This window comes from Puma concolor, chromosome B2 (genome assembly GCF_028749965.1).
Source record: "Puma concolor isolate L17-30 chromosome B2, mPumCon1.1.hap2, whole genome shotgun sequence".
In the NCBI taxonomy this organism is placed as follows: Eukaryota; Metazoa; Chordata; class Mammalia; order Carnivora; family Felidae; genus Puma; species Puma concolor.
The window spans coordinates 1,160,519-1,176,753 of NC_141671.1; positions in this window are offsets into that span (position 1 = coordinate 1,160,519).

Sequence of the window (16,235 nt, forward strand, 5' to 3'; positions counted from 1 at the left end):
CGATTTTGCTGATTACATGTATCAGTTCTAGCAGCCTTTTGGTGGGGTCTGTCAGCTTTTCCATGTAGAGTTTCATGTCATCTGCAAAAAGTGAAAGCTTGACTTCATCTTTGCCAACTTGGATGCCTTTGATTTCCTTTTGCTGTCTGATTGCTGATGCTAGCACTTTCAACTCTATGTTAAACAACAGTGGTGATAGTGGACATCCCTATCGTGTTTCTGATCTCAGGGGGAAAGCTCTCAGTTTTTCCCCATTGAGGATGATATCAGCTGTGGGCTTTTCATAGATGACTTTTATGATGTTTAACTATGTTCCTTCTATCCCGACTTCTTGAAGTTTTTTATTAAGAAAGGATGCTGTATTTTGTCAAATGGTTTTCCTGCATTTATTGACTGGATCATATGGTTCTTATCTTTTCTTTTATTAATGTGATGTATCACATTTATTGATTTATGAATATTGAACCAGCCCTGCAGCCCAGGAATGAATCCCACTTGATCATGGTGAATAATTCTTTTTATATGCTGTTGAATTCGATTCGCTAGTATCTTATTGAGAATTTTTGCATCCATGCTCATCAGAGATATAGGCCTGTAATTCTCTTTTTTTGTTGGGTCTGTGCCTGGTTTGGGAATGAAAGTAATGCTGGCTTCATAGAATAAGTCCAGACATTTTCCTTCCCTTTCTATTTTTTGGAACACCTTGAGAAGGATAGGTATTAACTCTGCTGTAAATGTCTGGTAGAATTCCCAAGGGAAGCCATCTGGTCCTGGACTCTTATTTGTTGGGAGATTTTTGATAACTGATTTAATTTCTTCACTAGTTATGGGTCTGTTAAAATTTTCTACTTCTCATTTGATATTTGGTAGTGGGTAGGTGTTTAGGAATTTGTCCATTTCTTCCAGGTTGCCCAGTTTGTTGGCATATAATTTTTCATAGTATTCCCTGATACTTGCTTGTATTTCTGAGGGATTCGTTGTAATAAATTTGTTTTCATTTGTGATTTTATCTATTTATGTCCTCTCTTTTCTTTTTGAGAAGGCTGGCTAGAGGTTTATCAATTTTGTTTATTTTTTCAAAAAACCAACTCTTGGTTTCATTGAACTTTTCTAGTGTTTTTTTGGGGGGGATTCTATATTGTTTATTTATGCTCTGATATTCATTATTTCTCTTCTGATGCATTTGGGGTGTGTTTGCTCTTCTGCTTCTAGTTCCTTTATGTGTGCTGTTAGATTTTGTATTGGGGATTTTTCTTGTTTCTTGAGATAGGCCTGGATAGCAAGGTATTTTCCTCTTAGGACTGTCTTCTTAGGGTTCTTTTGTGATCCAGTATGTGACCTATCTTGGAGCATGTTCCATGTACACTTGAGAAGAAAGTATACTCTGTTGCTTTGGGATGCAGAGTTATAAATATACCTGTGAAGTCCATTTGATCCAATGTATCATTCAGAGCCCTTGCTTCTTTGTTGATCCTGTGTCTAGATGATCTATCCGTTGTTGTAAGTGGAGTATTAAAGTACCCTGCAATTACCACATTCTTATCAATATGGTTGCTTATGTTTGTGATTTTTTATATATTTGGGGGCTCTGGTATTCAACACATAGACATTTATAATTGTTAACTCTTCCTGATGGATAGACCTGTAATTATTATATAATGCCCTTCTTCATCTCTTGTTACAGCCTTTAATTAGAGTCCAGTTTGTCTGATATAAGTATGGCTACCCCCAGCTTTCTTTTGACTTCCAGTAGCATGATAAATAGTTCTCCTTCCCCTCACTCTCAATCTGAAGATGTCCTCAGGCCTAAAATGAGTCTCTTGTAGACAGCAAATGGATGGGTGTTGTTGTTGTTTTTTTTTTATCCAGTCTGATACCCTATGTTTTTTGGTTGGAGCATTTAGTCCATTTACATTCAGTGATTATAGAAAGATATGGGTTTAGAGTCATTGTGATGTCTGTAGGTTTCATGCTTGTAGTGATGTCTCTGGTATTTTGTGGTTCTTGCGGCATTTCACTCACAGAATCCCCCTTAGGATCTCTTGTAGGGCTGGTTTAGTGGTGATGAGTTCCTTCAGTTTTTGTTTGTTTGGGAAGATCTTTATCTCTCCTTCTATTGTGAATGACAGATTTGCTGGATAAAGGATTCTCGGCTGCATATTTTTTCTGTTCATCACATGGAAGATTTCTTGCCATTACTTTCTGGCCTGCCAAGTTTCAGTAGATAGGTTTGCTACTACTCTTATGGGTTTACCTTTGTAAGTTAGAGTCTGTTTATCCCTAGCTGCTTTCTGAGTTTTCTCTTTATCCTTGTATTTTGCCAGTTTCACTATGAAATGTCATGCAGAAGATTGATTCAAGTTATGTCTGAAGGGAGTTCTCTGTGCCTCTTGGATTTCAATGCCTGTTTCCTTCCCCAAATGCGGGAAGTTCTCAGCTATGATTTGTTCAAGTGTAACTTCAGCCCCTTTCTCTCTCTCTTCTTCTGGAATTCCTATGATATGGATATTGTTCCATTTGATTGAATCACTGAGTTGTCTAATTCTCCTCTCATACTGCTGGATTTTTTATCTCTCTTTTTCTCAGCTTCCTCTTTTTCCATAATGTTATCTTCTAATTCACCTATTCTCCCCTCTTCCTCTTCAATCCATGCTATGGCTGCCTCCATTTTATTTTGCACCTCATTTATAACTTTTTTTAATTCATCATAACTCTTTTTAGTTCCTTGATCTCTGTATCAGTAGATTCTCTGCTGTATTCTATGCTTTTCTCAAGCCCGGTTAATAATCTTATGACTGTTATTCTAAATTCTCGTTCAGTTATATTGCTTAAACCTGTGTTGATCAATTTGTTAGCTGTCGCTACTTCCTGGAGTTTCTTTTGAAAAGAATTCGTCCGTTTCATCATTTTGGCTAGTTTTCTGTACCTTATGAGTTTTAAAACTTGTTATGTGCTCTGCACCTGTGAGCACTGCTGTATAAAGGGGGGGGGGGGGATGATACATTGTCCAGGGCCTGTCCTTTCAGGAGGTGTTTTTTGGAGATTTTTACTTGCTCTCTGTTGTTGTGACTTTGGTTATTTTGTTTCCCTACTCGTAGTGATGTTTTGTACTCTCCACCAGGTGTGCTTTGACATTTTCCTTGAAGTAGCTATGTAAAGGAAAACAAACAGACAAATAGGAGACAAAAACACAGAAACACACAAACAAAACAAACTATGATGTCTCAAGTTGTACCCTTTTCTTCCTGGTAGATGCAGTCTCTTTTCCTCCCAGCCTCTTGGGGTTCAAAATCCTTTGGCTTCAGCCATTCTTTGTATGGGAGACACAGGAAGTACAGATCCCCCTACTTCTCTGCCATGTTGGCCCTTCTTTTATTTATTTTTAATATTGATTTATTTTCTAGAGAGAGGGCACAATTGGGGAGGGGCAGAAAGGGAGACACAGAATCCAAAGCAGGCTCCAGGTTCTGAAATGTCAGCACAGAGCCTGAGGCAGGGCTCACACGTTGGGTTCAAACCCACTAACCATGACATCATGACCTGCGCCGAAGTTGGACTGCTTACCAACTAAACCACCCAGGCATGCCTTTCCTGCTCTATTTTTAATTCATCCTTCTATTCCCCACAGATAGAATTTCTCCTTTTTTTCTCCTTTGTTCAAATCCTTATTTGTCTCTCGTTCTGCCACAAGCATGAGGGACTTTCTCTAAAATGCTAATTATTTGTAGGAATGTTAACAGTAGTCTTTTTTATTTCTAATACTGATCTGAATTAATTCTTTCCTTTGGCTGTCACTCAATAAATGTTAATTTCCATTAGATAGCTCTAGACCATAGGAAAAACGATCAACAGTTCCTCCTGAAGAAGTACTCTGTTTCCTGAAGAAAATGTTCTTAAACTCGGATAGTAAAGTGATTATTTCAGTTTGCAATGTAAGGATACAGATGAATCAATGTTTATGCAACAAAAAAATGCTTACAAAACAAAGAATTGCGTATTATATTTTATATTTTATATTATACATTTAATATTTTCAAATTAAATAAAATTAGTTTAATAGTATTAAAATATGGAGTAAAACACACACACACACACACACACACACACACACACACACACACATTGAACCTGGAAATGTCGTCTGAAAAGTTTAGGGTGTATTCAGTTAGCAAATCAAAATAATTTCAGCATAAAAGTTACAGCATCAATCTAAAATAACTTCAAACATATGTACAGAATATGGCTCTTATATAATGTTGATGTGGCATTTATTATTTCAAATAAATGGTAAAGGGAACAACTTTAAATCTATGGTGTTTAAAAAGTTGCTTTTATCAAGAAAAATAATACGAAATTTAAGATGTAAAGAGAAATGAAAACAGTTGCATTTCTCATAATGTGCCTTTTTAAAATTTCCACACCACCATATCCACTGTCTTCTATTGTTGAGTATATAAGTATTTCCAACTCAACACATCTAGGGCAAGCATCTTCTCTTCTTTTGAGACAAACACCACTTCTAAAGCTCACTATTTTACTGAAGGCGGTCACCTATTGTCTACATGTGCAAATCAGAAACCATGGATCCTATCTTTCACCATAGCCTCCATCATTTTCCATATAAAAACCATTACTAAGACATCTAATCATTTCTCTTTGCTACCTTCCATCACTCCATGGCTTCCTTTTTCACACTCCTACTATCATTATCCTTTACCTAGACTTGCTGATTATCCAATTCACCCATATACATTCCTCCTGATGCTCTGTAATGCACTTTAGAAAATATAGCCACTACCAGTGCAAGAGGGTTCCCCTTTCTCCACATCCTCGCCAACACCTGTTGTTTCTGGTGTTGTTGATTTTAGCCATATAATGCAAGTAATATAGACCACAGTTTACCACCTTGCTATTATGGATATGAAACTATGGGCATAATTTGCCAATCAACTCTTATTGTTTTTATATTCATTGAAGTATAATTGATATATAATGTTGTATTAGTTTCAGGTATACAACAGTGATTCAAAAATCATATACTGTATCAACTGTTCACCATGGTAAGTGTAGTCACCATCTGTCACCATAGAATATTATTACAATATTATTGACAGTATTCCCTATGCTATGATTTTCATCACTTTGACTTGCTTACTTTATAACTAGAAGTTTGTGCCTCCTAATCTCCTTTATTTAATTTGTCTACCCCCGACCTTCACCCCACTAGAAACTACCAGTTGGTTCTCTGTACTTATGAGCCTATTTCTTGTTGTGTTGTTTTTGTTTGTTCACTAGTTTTGATTTTTATCTTCTACATATAAATTAAATCATATGGTATTTATCTTTTTCTGCCTCACTTATGTCACTTAGCATAATACCCTCTAAGTCCAAATCTTGAGAGACTTCTGTGTAGACTCCTGGTAATGAGAGTCATGTAGTCTTCACTAGGGGATTAATTTCCCTAGCATGAGTATATTAGGTGTATTTGGTAGGTACTCAAAAGATGAAGTAGTTAAATCACTTAATAATCAGAATATTAGACATTAAGAAGAAAGAAAATGGAAGATAACGTGGATAAGATACGTGAGAAGAATAGAAAATAAATTGGCTATCACACCATCAATTCTGAGATAGAAGTTATGAAGCAGAAAGATATGATGTGAAAGGAGGAATTCTATCAATTTTACCAGTAATATTAATTCATTATAAGTCTGTCACTTTTTCATATTGCTTTATTCCCCACCCTTACAAAACTCTCATTTTTTTAAATATTTTAGGTAAATATGTAATTATTTTTCTACCAACTAATTACTTTTATGTAATGTATTCATACATCTGTCCATCCTGGCGCCATTGTGTGCTTCCACTATTCCCTTTCAAATAGCAAGAACAAAATCCACTGACCCATACTGCACAAGCCTCTAATATAGAAATATATAATGTTTACAATCACTAATTAATTAATCATAATAAACTAATTCACTGTTTAATTTCTATTATGTGCATTGCAATAAACTTTTTTTTGTAGACATGAATGAAAGGACGCTATGATTCTGCTGTTGGTTGTTGGACACAAGGAAATACACTCTTTTGGAGGTAGGCTGGTTCCCTGGAATGACCATTTCTCTGTTAAAAACAAGGTCTTCTGTGTCACTGTGTGCACTTCTTTCATAGTACTGACCACTTGAGACTTTATATTGCTTTGGACGACTACTTCTTTCTCAAAAAAAAAAAAAAAGGGGGGAAATAAGGGGGAAAAAACAATGAGATCCTTTTACCTCACTTGGTAGCCTAAAAAGTCAGCACAATAGGAACTAAGGAATAGGCTCTGAATAAATGTTTTTAATTCATTAAAAGTTACCCACGGTTAAAACCTATATCATAGGCTCATGTAAGAATGTGTCATGTGCAAAGAATGAGTTTAACAAATGTGTTTAGTAGCTGATGTTTAAAGAAATATGTCTCAAACTATCTTCTGGCCCTGTTCCAGTAGATATTAACAGCAGTTTTTAAAAGAATACATAGTTAAACAAATTTGGGAAAGCCAAATATTATTCTTGAAGTTTTGGCGTGTGAGAAGGAAAGGTAACACATTAAATTTGTGATGACTCCAAAGTACACTGTTGACCATGTTTAACACTTCTCAAACACTTTCCTTCTGATTTTATTGACCTCTTTTTTAGAGTAAATAACATGTAGCACAATTTGAGAAAAACTCATTGGAAAACTCTGAATCCCAGAATAGGAACACAGATCATAAAGGAACTGAAGAAAGCAGAAAATATCACTGTTGGGCTGTATCAATAAACAGCCTCTTACAAAATGTTTGTGGGGTTTTGAAATAAAGCATCCCATAACAGTCCCATTATGCTTTCCCAAGTGTCTGAAATCTCAACACTATTTATTCCTTAGGTGGGATATACTTTTAGCAGTCAATTACTACATTTTAAACTTGATATCACTATACAGGAGGCTACTTATTTCCTCTTGATTACAGTATAAATATAATAGTAGCTACCACATAGGACATGATAACTTAGTTATTGAAGTGTAGTTTAAACATTACAATGAAAAATATGTTTCATTTTTTACTAAATATATTTCACCTAAAAATGAAACTCTTCAATATGTAACTATAATAATGAATAAAATAATCAGATGGTGCCTATTTATTTATTTTGAGAGGGAGAATACAAGCAGAGGAGGGGAAAAGAGAGAGGAGAGAGAATCCCAAGCAGGCTCTGCACTATCAGCATGAACCCTGATGTGGGGCTCAAACCCAGGAACCATTAGATCAACCGACTGAGCCATGCAGGTGCTCAAAGAAATACTTTAAAACTGTGATTTCACAGTTTTGGGGTAAATACCCAGAAGTGTGATTGTTGGATCATGGAGTAGGTCTATTTGTAACTTTCTGAGGAACCTCCATACTGTTTTCCACAGAGACTGTACCAGTTTGCATTCCAATCAACAGTACATAAAGGTTCCATTTTCTCTACATCCTGGCCAACACGTGTTATTTCTTGGGGTTTTGATTTTAGCCATTCTCACAAATGTGAGGTGATATTTTATTGTAGTTCTGATTTGCATTTCCCTGGTAATGAGTGATGTTGATCATCTTTTCATGTATCTTTGGCCATCTGGACATCTTCATTAGGGAAATGTCTGTTCATTTCTTATGCCCATTTTTTAGTTGTATTATTTGTTTTTTAGGTGTTGAGTTGTGCAATTTCCTTATATATTTTGGATACTAGCTTTTTATTGGATATGTCTCTTTCTAACATCTTCTCCCATTACATACAATGTCTTTTAATTTTATTGATTGTTCCTTTGCCATGCAGAAGCTTTTTATTTTGATGTAATTCCAAAAGTTTACTTTCATTTTCACTTCAATTGACTCTGGAAACATATCTAGAAAAGTGTTGCTACAGACGATGTCAGAAAAATTACTACTTGTGCTAACTCAAAGGGATACATGCATCCCTATGTATATAGCTGCATTATTTACAATAGCCAAATTATGGAAGCAGCCCATAGATATTAGTAGATGAGTGTATAAAGAAGATGTGGTATATATACACCATGGAATATTATTCAGCCATAAAAATGAATGAAATCTCACCATTTTAAATGACATGGATGGAGCTAGAGTTTATAAATGCTAACGGAAATAAGTCAGTCTGAAAAAGACAAATACCATGTAATTTCATTCATATATGGAACTTAAGAAACAAAACAAGTGAGCAAAGGGACAAAATAATAGAAAGAGAGGCAATCGAAGAAACAGACTCTTAACTGTAGAACAAACTGGTGGATACCAGAGGAGTGGTGTGTGGGGAGATTGGTTAAATATGTGATGGATATTAAGGAGTGCATGTGTCATCATGAGCACTGGGTGTTGCGTGTAAGTGCTGAATCACTAAATTGTACACCTGAAACTATAAGTACACACTGATGTTATCTAACTGAAATTTAAATAAAAACCTTTAGAAAATGAATAGAAGAATGTTAGAGAAGGAACAAATGAAGGTAAAATAAAATGTTTTATTCTTCTGATTCTTAATTGATGTAACAGACACTAGTTTCTTCAAAATAATAAAAGCAACAATGTATTCAGTAATTATAGTTTTGGGATAAGTAAAATAAATGACAACAATGTTATGAGGTAGAAGGGAACAATTGGGAATACTCTGCCATATGGTAATTGCACTACCAATGAAGGGGTATAGTGTGATTTGGAAATGGACATATATTAGTTCTAAATGTATCTTGCAACTTCTATGGCAACCAGAAAAACAATGGAAAGAAAAATAATTGATATACAGAAAGGGGAGAGAAAATAGAATCTTACCAAATTCTCAGTTAATATCAGCAAGAGCAAAAAATGTGTGTAAGGAAAAGAAGAAATAAAGAAGACCAATGAATGGAAAACAGTAATGAAAATCCTAGATATTAATCTAGCTATGTCAATAATCACTTTAAATGTCAATGGCCTAACATGTCAATGGCCCAATTAAAAGATAAAGATTCTCCAAGAAGATATAACAATAGGCCAAACTATAAATTCTCTATAAGAAACCCACTTTAAGGGATGTCTGAGTGGCTCAGTAGGTTAAGCGTCTGACTTCGGCTCAGGTCATGATCTTGCTGTTTGTGAGTTCAAGCCACCCATCAGAGCCTGGAGCCTGATTCACATTCTGTGTCTCATTCTCTCTCTGCCCCTCCTCTACTTGTGCTCTGTCTCTCTCTGTCTCTCAAAAATAAATAAATGTAAAAAAAATAAAAAAAAACATGGGCGCCTGGGTGGCTTAGTCAGTAAGGCGGCCAACTTCGGCTCAGGTCATGATCTCATGGTCTGTGAGTCCGAGCCCCACGTCGGGCTCTGTGCTGACAGCTCAGAGCCTGGAGCCTGTTTCAGATTCTGTGTCTCCCTCTCTCTGACCCTCCCCCGTTCATGCTCTGTCTCTGTCTCAAAAATAAATAAACGTTAAAAAAATTTTTTAAATAAAAACCCACTTCAAATATAAAGACTCAGCTACACTAAAGATAAATGAATCAGAGAGGGAGCCAAGAAGGCAAAACAGCATGGAAGTTTTTTCTGTGTCTCATGTCTATCAAATACAGCCAGACCAACACTAAACCATCCTGCACACCTAGAAAACTGATTAGAGGATTAACACAACAATCTGAAAAACCTGAACCACAGAACCACAGAACTCAGCAGCTATGCAGCATGAAGAGAGAGAAGCTGAGGAGGGCAGGGAGGTGCTTTTGCATGCAGGGAGAGGAAGGAGATGGTGGGGAGAATACGGGAAAAGCACCCCTCCCCAAAAGCAGATGGAGAGAAAGTGGAAAATTGGAAACAACTGAAGGGACTGAACTAAAAAAGGAGAAAGGAGAGGGTTTAAATTCCATTAAGACTGTTGGGGCGCCTGGGTGGCGCAGTCGGTTAAGCGTCCGACTTCAGCCAGGTCACGATCTCGCGGTCCGTGAGTTCGAGCCCCGCGTCGGGCTCTGGGCTGATGGCTCAGAGCCTGGAGCCTGTTTCCGATTCTGTGTCTCCCTCTCTCTCTGCCCCTCCCCCGTTCATGTTCTGTCTCTCTCTATCCCAAAAATAAATAAACGTTGAAAAAAAATTTTTTTTAAATAAATTCCATTAAGACTGTAAACAGGGAGAGTGAAGAGTCTGAACTCCTCAGCTCAATACCTGGCAGTGCTCTGGTGGGAAGGGTGAATCCCCAGGAGGAGAGTGAGGTCCGGGAGGTTCTCAGGCCACATGGGGAGAAGTGGTTCCACTGCTGGAAGGACATTTGGTAGAGGCTGTGAGGCCACCTGGGCCCAGAAGATCCCAGAGAACAGCCACATTTGCTTGTGCTGGAACAAGGTCATTGGGGGTGAAGCCTGGTGCAAGATGCATGTTGTGATTTTCCATAATCCCAGAAACGCTGCTGCTACACTATCTCACAAACTTTTTCTGGGGTGGGCTGGCACCTGGGCGCAGTCTCTGGGCATTGGCAGCAGCATAGTCACGTGAACTTTCTTGGGTATGGCCGGCATTTGGCTATTGCTCAGTGAGACCCTCCTCAGAGGGGTGAAAAGGGTCAAAGCTGCAATCCCTCAGAAGTAAGGGGCCAGGGAAAACAACCACATCTGAGACAAAACTCGGGAGAGAGGTACTGCCTAGGGCTTGGTCATGGGCAGTGTAAAAGTGAGGAGTGGACGAAATCTGAAAACAAAGAATGGGTGAGCAATTGCTGATCGGGAAGAACAGAGTTCCGATACTAGAGACTGGGTGGCTGGGTAGAGACTGGGTGGCTGGGTGATGCCATTTTCACCACTTCCATGCATGTGCATATGCACCTACAAGCGCCACAACAATCTACCCCAGTGAGCTAGCAATGCCATCAAGTGGAGAATGGGGCCATTACACTAAGCCGTGCACACCTGGGCCAACCTCACACTTCAAGAACAGAAGTCTCACCGCCTGCTTAGTTTATGGACTATAAAGCATTTCATAGTCTGACTTCTAAGGGAAAATGATGTAATTTCAGTCATATTTCAGTCTATTAGCCGGTCCATCTATTCAATTTTCTTTCTGTTTTTCTGTTTCTCTTTTTGTTCTCTTTTTTATTTCTTTTTCTTGAATACAGAAAGAGAAAAAATTCATTTTTATTTTCAACTCATTAAAAATATTTTTCTTTAATTTTTTATTATATTTTTTAAATTGTGTATAATTTTTTTCATATTTTATTTTACTTCCATGATATTATTTTAGTCTACATCAGTGTATCCATTTTTTCAAATTTTCAAACAATTTCCTTTTTTTCTTTTTCCTTTTTCTCTTTTTCGTTTCTTTTCTTTTTCTTGAATACAGAAAGAGAAATTGTCATTCTTATTTTTAATTTTTATTAAAAATATTTTTCTTTAATGTTTTTCTACTATAATTTTTACTTTGGTGTAATTTTTTCAAGTTGTAGTTTACTTCCATCATTTCATTTTAGTCTACATCAGTGTTTTCATTTTTTCAAATTTTCAAATGATTTCCTTGTTTTTTCTTCTTTCCCCTTGTTTCTCTAATCTATCAAGCCACGTTCAACACCCAGATCAAAACACACTTAGGATCTAGCATCATTTATTCAATTTTGTGTGTGTGTGCATTTAATTTTATAATTTTGGTATTTTTTATTTTAATTTTTTTAATTTTACTTTTTACTAACTCATTAATTCCTTTTCTCCCTTCAAAATTACAAAAGGAAGGAATTCACCTCAAAAGAAAGAGCAGGAAGAAATTACAGCCAAGAACTTAACCAACACAGTTACAAGCAAGATGTCTAAACCAGAATTTAGAATCACAATAATGAGAATACTAGCTGGAGTCAAAAATAGATTAGAATCCCTTTCTGCAGAGATAAAAGAAGTAAAAACTAGTCAGGATGAAATAAAAAATGCTATAAGTGAGCTACAATCACAGATGGATGCCACAGTGGCAAGGATGGACAAGGCAGAAGAGAGAATCAGTGATATAGAGGACAAACTTATGGAGAATAATGAAACAGAAAAAAGAGGAAGATTAAGGCAAAAGAGCACAATTTAAGAATTAGAGAAATCAGTGACTCATTAAAAAAGAACAATATCAGAATCATAGAGGTCCCAGAGAGGAAGAGAGAGAAATAGGGATAAGAGGGTTTTGTGAGCAAATTATAGCAGAAAACTTTCCGAACCTGGGGAAAAACACAGAAATCAAAATCCAGGAAGCACAGAAGACTCCAATTAGATTCAACAAAAACCAATCATTAACAAGGGATATCATAGTCAAATTCACAAATACTGAGGCAAGGAGAGAATCATGAAAGCAGCAAGGGAAAAAAAGTCCTTAACCACAAGGGAAAACAGATGAGGTTCACAGCAGACCCATCCACAGAAACTTGGCAGGCCAGAAAGGAGTGGCAGGATATATTCAATGTGCTGAATCAGAAAAATATGAAGCCAAGAATTCTTTATCCAGCAAGGCTGCCATTCAAAATAAAAGGAGAGATAAAAAGTTTCCCAGACAAATAAATATTAAAGGAATTTGTGACCACTAAACCACCCATACAAGAAATTTTAAGGGGGAGTCTCTGAGGGGAGAAAAGATGAATGAATACATACATACATACATACATACATACATACCAAAAGCAAAAAAAGATTAGAAAGTACCAGAGAACACCACCAGAAACTCCAACTCTACAAACATTATAATGGCAATAAATTCATATATTTCAGTATTCACCATAAACGTCAATGGACTCAATGCTCCAATCAAAAGACATAGGGTAACAGAATGGATAGATAAGACCACAAAATCCATCTATACGCTGTTTACGAGAGACCCACTTTAGACCTAAAGACACCTTCACATTGAAAATCAGGAGATGGAGAACCATCTTTCGTGCTAATGGTCAACAAAAGCAAGCCAGAGTAGCCATACTTATATCAGACAATCTAGACTTTAAAGTAAAGACTGTAACAAGAGATAAAGAAGGGCTTTATATCATACTTAGGTGGACCATGCACCAAGAAGACTAACAATTCTAAACATGTATGTGCCAAATATATAAATCAATTAATCACAAACATAAAGAAACTCATTAATACTAATACCGCATTAGTAGGAGACTTCAACACCCCACTCACAGCAACAGACAGATCATCTAATCAAAAAATCGACAAGGAAACAATGGCTTTGAATGACACACTGGGCCAAATAGACTTAACAGATGTATTCAGAACATTTCATCCTAAAGGAATAGAATATACATTCTTCTCTAGGGCACATGGAATGTTCTCCAGAATAGACCATACACTGGGACACAAATCAGCCCTAAGTAAGTACAAAAAGATCAAGATCATACTGTACATATTTTCAGACCACAACACTATCAAATGCAAAATCAACCACAAGAAAAAATTTGAAAAGGTAACAAATACTTAGAGACTGAAGAACATCCTACTAGAGAATGAATAGGCCAACCAAGAAGTTAGAGGAAATTAAAAAGTATATTGAAGCCAATGAAAATGATAACATCACAACCCAAAACCTCTGGGACGCAGCAAAGGTGGTCATAAGAGGAAAGTGTATAGCAATCCTGGCCTTCCTAAAGAAGGAAGAAAGATCTCAGATACACAACCTAACCTTACGCCATAAAGAACTGGAAAGAGAACAGCAAATAAAACCCAAATCAGCAGAAGACAGGAAATAATAAAGATTACAGCAGAAATTAATAGTATCAAAACAAAACAAACAAACAAAAAAAGTAGAACAGATCAAGGAAACCAGAAGCTGGTTCTTTGAAAGAATTAACAAAATTGATAAACCACTAACCAGTTTGACCAAGAAGAAAAAGGACCCAAATAAATAAAATCAAGAATTAAAGAGGATAGATCACAACCAACACAACAGAATTAAAATAATAAGAGAATATTATGAGCAATTATATGCCAATAAAATAGGTAATCTGGAAGAAATGGACAAATTCCTAGAAACATATACACTACCAAAACTGAAACGGGAAGAAATAGAAAATTTGAACAGACCAATAGCCAGGAGGGAAATCGAATTAATAATCAAAAATCTGCCAAAAAACAAGAGTCCAGGGCCAGATGGCTTTCCACAGGAATTCTACCAAACATTTAAGGAAGAGTTAACACCTATTCTCTTGAAACTGTTCCAAAAAATAGAAATGGATGGAAAACGTCCAAACTCTTTCTATGAAGCCAGCATTACCATGATTCCAAAAACAGACAGAGACCCCACAAAAAGGAGAACTATAGACCAATTTCCCTGATGAACATGGGTGCAAAAACCTCAACAAGATATTAGCCAACCGGCTCCAACAATACATTGAAACAAATTATTCACCCCAACCAAGTGGGATTTATACCTGGGATACAGGGCTGGTTCAATATCTGCAAAAAAAATTAACGTGATTCATCACATCAATAAAAGAAAGGACAAGAACCATACGATCCTCTCAATAGATGCAGAGAAAGAATTTGACAAAATACAGCATCCTTTCTTAATAAAAACCCTCAAGAAAGTAGGGATAGAAGGAACATACTTCAAGATCATAAAAGCTATATATGAAGGACCCAACGCTAATATCATCAAAATGGGGAAAAACTGAGAGCTCTCCCCTAAGGTCAGGAACAAGACAGGGATGTCCACTGTCACCATTGTTATTCAACATAGTAGTGTAAGTCTTAGCCTCTGCAATCAGAGAACACAAAGAAATAAAAGGCATCCAAATTGACCAGGAAGAGGTCAAACTTTCACTCTTCACAGATGACATGATACTCTATATGGAAAACCCAAAAGATTCCACAAAAAAAACTGTTAGAATTGATTCATGAATTCAGCAAAGTTGTAGGATATAAAATCAATGCACAGAAATCAGTTGCATTCCTATACACCAACAATGAAGCAACAGAAAGAGAAATCAAGGAATCGATCCCATTTACAGTTGCATAAAAAAACCATAAAATACCTAGGAATAAATCTAACCAAAGAGATGAAAAATCTATACACTGAAAACTATAAAAAGCTTATGAAAGAAATTGAAGAAGACACAAAAAATGGAAAAAGATTCCATGCTCCTGGATAGGAAGAACAAATATTGTTAAAATGTCAATACTACCCAAAGCAATCTACATATTCAATGCAATCCCTATCAAAGTAACAACGGTATTCTTCACAGAGCTACAACAAATAATCCTAAAATTTCTATGGAACCAGAAAAGACCCCAAATAGTCAAAGCGATCTTGAAAAAGAAAACCAAAGCAGGAGTCATCACCATCCCAGACTTCAAGCTGTACTACAAAGCTGTACTCATCAAGGCAGTATGGTACTGGCACAAGAACAGACACTCAGATTCAGATCAATGGAACAGAATAGAGAACCCAGAAATGGACCCACAAACGCATGGCCAACTAATCTTTGACAAATCAGGAAAGAATATCCAATGGAATAAAGAGAGTCTCGTCACAAGTGGTGCTGGGAAAACTGGACTGCGACATGCAGAAGAATGAACCTGGACCACTTTCTTACACCATACACAAAATTGAACTCAAAATGGATGAAAGACTTAAATGTAAGACAGGAAGCCATCAAGATCCTCGAGGAGAAAGCAGGCAAAAACCTCTTTGATCTTACCTGCAGCAACTTCTTACTCAACACATCTCCGGAGGCAAGGGAAACCAAAGGAAAAATGAACTACTGGGACCTCATCAAAATAAAAAGCTTCTGCACAGTGAAGGAAACAATCAGCAAAACTAAGAAGCAACCAACAAAATGGGAGAAGATATTTGGAAACGACACATCAGATAAAGGGTTAGTATCCAAAATCTATAAAGAACTTCTCAAACTCAACACCCAAAGAACAAATAATCCAGTGAAGAAATGAGCAAAAGACATAGACACTTCTCCAAGGAAGACATCCAGATGGCCAAATGCCACATGAAAAAACTGCTTAACTTCACTCATCATCAGGGAAATACAAATCAAAACCACAAGGAGATACCACCTTACACCTGTCAGAAGGGCTAACATTAACAACTCAGGCAACAACACATGTTGGCGAGGAGAATGCAGAGAAAAAGTATCTCTTTTGCATTGTTGGTGCAATGCAAGCTGGTTCAGCGACTCTGGAAAACAGTATGGAGGTTCCTCAAAAAACTAAAAATAGAACTACCCTAT